This window comes from Calonectris borealis, chromosome 10 (genome assembly GCF_964195595.1).
Source record: "Calonectris borealis chromosome 10, bCalBor7.hap1.2, whole genome shotgun sequence".
Lineage (NCBI taxonomy): Eukaryota > Metazoa > Chordata > Aves > Procellariiformes > Procellariidae > Calonectris > Calonectris borealis.
In genome coordinates, this window is record NC_134321.1 from 1,769,646 (window position 1) to 1,775,645 (window position 6,000).

A 6,000-nucleotide genomic window follows, 5' to 3' on the forward strand; every position below is an offset into this window, starting at 1 on the left:
CCATCATCCTGAGAGTGGAAAGTTCACGTGCAGGACGGGGCACACACGTGCTGGGGGGGTTCACAGATGCTGGTGACTTGGCTGCTGCCTCCCCACAGCCCCAGGGTCAGACACCCACTCCTCTCCCAACCTCTGCCAGCTAAGCCGCAGCCTAACCAGCGCCCATTTACCATCCCTCGATGCCCACACGCGTCCTAACTCTTCACATTGGCTCGTCTGCTGCGCAGGGTAAGTGATTTCCTTCTCAGCTATTCCTTGGTAACATCAGCTCCATCCCCTTTTTACATCTGAACGTGCGCAGTTGAAGTGTAAGCTCTTCAGCATTTATTTACCTCTTGCCCACTTCAAGCTCCTCTTTGAGCATCTTAGCTGTATTTATTATTATTTAAAAAATCTGAGTCTAGTGGTTGTAGAGAAGAGTTTGCAAGCATGACTCAAGTTTGCCTTAAGTGCACAAGATTCAGAAAGGATGCAAATATAAGTCATCTTTTCTAATAAATCTCATTGTTTTGCAGAAAGCTACCTCATGATTTTGAAAGCTTCCTCTCTTTTTTATTTTTTCCTTTGGGCAAATCTGCAGTTACGTTCAAATTTACAGAAATTACAGAAATCCCATCTGCTGTCTACTTCATCCTCCTTTTCCTCACACCCTGGTTTACCTAAAAAATTAGCCTACATATTCCACACCAGATTCCCTAAGGGAACATAGAAAATGACACAACTGATCAAGGCCGACCCAGGGTCCATCCTAGCCCAATATCTTATCTTGGAATAGCAGCAGATGTGTCAGAAGAAAAGGCAGGAGCTCTGCAGTTTGCAGATGTCTTTAATCTGTTCCTACCATAAGTCTCGTCCTGGTCTCTCATATATAGAAATTGGTTTAAGCCCTGAAGCATGAAAAATTATTCTAATTACATTACAAAAATTGATATAGTTAATCATTACTCTGGATATTCTTGATATCCATAAAAGTGCCCAGTCCCTCTTCCACTCGTCTAAGTACTTGGCTTCAGTGGCCTCCCGTGGTAATGAGTACCACCGTTTAATTGGACATCACCTGAAAAAAACCTGTTTATCAGTTTTCAATTTCCTGCTTTTTAAGTTTAACTCTTAAAAGAGCCAGTAATCTCCTTTTCATCATACCTGATCCCCATCCACTATGTGCAGTCAGCTACCTACATTCAATCTGGCCCTCTCAGACGAGAAACTAAATATAACAGCCTGTGCATCTGTCACTGCCATATTTTACTTTGAAGAAGCATTTCATTTTGGTTTGGATTGCTGAATACCTGGAGGTGAGACAACGCTGACTAAATACCCCCATGAGCGTATCACACCTGCGCTGCGTAACAGCCCGTATCCCACTGAATCTAAAAAAAATCCTCTCCTCACTTACGGCCCACCAGAACAGCTACACTAAGTGGATTCAACAAGCAGTTCCTAAGCAAAAATTAGCTTATGTCCACTCAAAACTGAACTCACCCACTCTTAAAGCCGTCAGTGAGGATTCTGAGTTACGACATACTAAATCATGTTAAAGTTGTAGCCCTAATCTGAAATGACTCTCAGAAAGCAATGTTATTACAGTAAAATGGCTTTTTATGTGTTTAATGGGAATATTGACAGAAGCATGTGGGGATGGTGGGAAAGTCATTTCAGTGTGACGTTTTGTGTTTCACTTCACAATTAGTCATTCTTGTATTATATCAAATTCCCGGCACAAGTCACTCGCTTGTTCCCAGAGCCCCGCGAACGCCTCCTTCAGATGCCCTGGTTCAGCCGCGGGAGCACTGCGCTCGCACCAGCACAGGCTGGAGATCTCCTGTGGTAAGAACGAAGCTATTCTATTTTTCTCACCCAAAGAACGATGCGCAGGGGAGGTCGACATTGGGTTTTGTTGCGCGGGAGCACTATTACTCCTCCCTGTAGGACCAGGCACCCAGAAGCCAGAAGCCCACCCCTGCCCCTACCGCCCACGGGCACGCTGCCCCTGCCTGCACGCTACCCACGCTCCATCTACCCCAGTGACGGTTTGCTTCACAAAAAAACCCGACAAACCAAAACAAAACCTCCCCCCAAAAAAAAGAAAAAAAAACAAACCCAAAACCCAAGACTGATCTTTTTAGCAAGAGAATTTGTTTAGAAGTAAACAGTGGTTAAACACATCCAAAAGCATATTCAAAAACATTTCTTAACTTGTCTGTCAAATAAGATCGTGGATTCAGCCAAATTGCTAACTGGATAAGCAAAGATTTTGCCAGAAAGAAATCAGCATCATAGCTGGCATCCTTCAGGGAGCTACGCAATTTCCATCACAGGAGGATCTTACCCGCATCTACTTTCAAAGATGCTGTAAAATTAAACATTGCTTTTATGTGGGCAACTGGCAGGGTGAACACAAAATCGTGTTACAACCGACCAGTGGAATAAAAACGAAGAGCAATGGACTAGCAGAAAAGAGAAATAAAACAGTATTTCATATTTTGGTAATGTAGCATGATGCTGCCGTGCACAGTTGGAGGTCATTTTGAACAACCGTAATGGACATGGTACAAGCAATTAATCTGTTGGGTGAAGTCAGTGTTGGGATAGCAGCCAGAGCTCCTGCTTATCTGGCTTTCAGAAAATAATGAATTTTTGGAGCAGAGGCCAGTGAAAAACTCTGATCCTTAACTCAGTGCTTTGCTGTTGCTGTTTACAAAGAGAAGGTGTCAGTGTGGCTCTGGTTTCCAGGGAGGACAGGGGACAGCAAATTCTCTTCAAGGATATAGTAGCTTGGAAATCTTGCTAGATCTTGCTTTATATAACATAAAAATTATTTTTATATTTATGTTTTATTATAAATTATTAAATGAGACCTTATTAGAATATATTCTAAATGCTAAATAAATTATCATTTATAATGTATGTTAAATCAGTAAATATAAAGTATGTGTTATGGATTGTTCCCAAGTCTATGAAAAAAAAATGCAATGACTACTTTGTGCCAAAACACAAAGTATCTGGGCCTAATTCTCTGTTGCAACACGCTAATGTGATCCTGTATAAAACCAAAGCAGTGCAGCTCTAGAGAGAAACGTTTCTCTTTTTTTGGTGCTTGAAAAGATCCACAAATGTACACATACACAGTTATTTTCCATTTTCAGTCGCCTCCTGGGTCCTGCCTCCTGTGCACCGGCTGCTACTGCTTAAAAAAGAAGACGGCTCTGGGAGGACGAGAAAACCTGTGTCCGTAAGTTGAAGCCAATCCGTTAGATGTGGGGACTAGTCCAAGTCCTTGACGGAAAGGTTTCCTTCCTCGCCGCCTGGCGCGTCGGAGGCAGGTCACCACGGTGCCGGCAGATGCCGTGAACGGGAAGGACCCCGCGGCTGACGTGGTGCAAGGGTCCCCGCAGTGCAGCGTCACGGGGAGGCCTCCCGGGCACCCGGCGCAGGGTGGACGATGCAGGGCTGGAGCAGTCACCTGCTGCTCTGCGCACGGGATGTGACAGGGTCACACCCCTGGGTCACACCCCTGGGTCACATCCCTAGAGCACATCCCTGGGTCACATCCCTGGGTCACACCCCTAGAGCACATCCCTGGAGCACATCCCTGGAGCACATCCCTGGGTCACATCCCTGGGTCACACCCCTGGATTACACCCCTGGGTCACACCCCTGGGTCACACCCCTGGATCACACCCCTGGGTCACACCCCTGGGTCACATCCCTGGGTCACATCCCTGGGTCACACCCCTGGATTACACCCCTGGGTCACACCCCTGGGTCACACCCCTGGAGCACATTCCTGGAGCACATCCCTGGGTCACATCTCTGGGTCACTTCCCAGCCACTAAATTCTCCCGTGGGGCAGGGATGTGCCTTGGCACGGGGACAGAGGAGCGCTCACCAAGCCTGCAGGAGAGCCCCAAGCCCTTATTACCAAGGTATAAACCTTTCAGAAGTTCTCTACATTATGAAAGCAGGCTCACTGCTAAAAGAGCAGCTACAACAGAAGGTGCCAGTGTGCAGTAACAGCGACTGCTCTTATTTTTATCGTAGCTTACATTATGATATATCATATCCTGTGTATTAGGAGCTCAACACATTGGAAAGATAATTTTTGATAATATTATTAAAAAAAAATAATCACAATGTAAGTTTTTACAAGTGCAGAGGTGGTGAATTTTGAAATTTTCATCAATATAGGTTATTTATGTAAAATACCACCAGGCTAATATATAGAACCTCCAGGATAGCCCAGTATATGGAACCTGTAAGAAAACCAGGGGGAAATCTTTTCAACAAATTTAAGTCTTGGATCTTTATTTAAATTGGTTTCGTTTTCCAAACTGCAATTGTCTCCATCAGGAAGACAGTTTCAGAAATGACCAAAACTGAAATATTTTTTCTGAATACCAGCACACACTCAGTTTTAAAGCCCGACTTGTTCTATCTTGGAAAACAAAACGATATGAAATGATCCCATCTACGTAGCATATGTCTGGAAAAAGGAGTCCCAGTGCAGAGGTCAGGTACCACCTTTCCCCCTGCCAGGGAAAGACGAAGACGCCAGGGGAGGAAAGCCCTTACTCCTCCTGAGAATGAGTTTTGGGGCATTTCTGAGCAATTCCCGCTTTTTAAACAGGAACTCCTGTTAGTTTAGTCACCTCTGCCTCTGCCTTCGGTCCAGGAGGAGACTTGAGGCATTTTTCCCACCAGACCATGTAAAACACACATCCCCCTCGAAGCCCCATCAATACCTGTCCCCTGGCTTTGAAAGCCGTCCAAGCATTTGAGAGGAATGGATCAATCAATTACGCAGGAGACACTTTAAAACTGTTCCTTTGAGATCACAAATATTTCAAATAGGCAGCTCTATTAGATGGGCACTTCAGCCAAATCATTAAAATCACTGCAATCCACGGAGAACAATAACTTTTTCTTTTCAAACACTTATTATTCTCTTGGTTTCTGATTTACTAAGAATATTTTGATTCACTTAATGCTTGGAACATCTCCTCCAATGCTGAATTGAAAATGAAAGAATTGCACATTCACAATAATTAAATAAGACAGCTTTCTCGAAATAATAACAGTTTTGTAATGTCAGACAATAAACTGATCCAGCCAGCGCAGGCAGGTCCCCTCCTCCCTGGCTGTCTGCGGTGCCTGGAGTTTTCTAAGGGACTAAGTGGCATTAAAGCTGCGGGCTGGGCTGCCAGAATCGCTCAGGATGCTCTTGAGAGGCTTTTTCGTCCCAGTCATGAGCGCCCCGTTTCTCTTCTTTTCGTCTTTGCCAAATTTTAAGCAAAAATACTTTAAAATTATTTGGCTGATTTTTTTTTTTTCCCCAAAACAATTCAGACAGGAAAGGGTTCATCTATTTCTGAGAATATTCCTGAAAAATACCTTTGACTGGTAACATTTGTACCAGCCCCCCCCCAATTAGGTCACGGCATTTGGTCCCCTTCGGAGGAGACCAACACGTAACACAGCCGTGCACAGCGAACGTGCTCCTAGCGCCGAGCAGAGCCGGGCTGCAGTGCCCAGCATGAGCAAAACCAGCCTCGCCATCCCCCGGACATCCCGACAGAGCCGGGAACAACGTCGTGACTTGGGGACCATGCCCTCCGTGCCTCCAGCAGCCTGAGAACAGCCTCTGGGATGCTCCAGGGCAGCCGAGACACAATGAGCGGAGAGAAGAGGGAATTTTTCTCGCACTGAAGTTGCAGGCATCCTCTTCCTTTCAGCTTCTGTTTGAGTATTTCCCTGAAAGAGCCACAACGCCTACTTAAAAAGCAACATTAAGTATGCAGAATCCACCATTGAAAATGCCAGAACCATGATTGCTTCCTCAGCCTGCTCTGCACATGTTATGACGTAGCCTTTAATTAAACGATCAAACACCACTTTATTTTCTGCCGAGCCCCTACCTCATTCAGCTCACAGAATAGGCAGCGCTCACTTAATCAACAGTTATTCAACACGTTGCTTTATCCTCAGCCTTCAGCGTGTGTC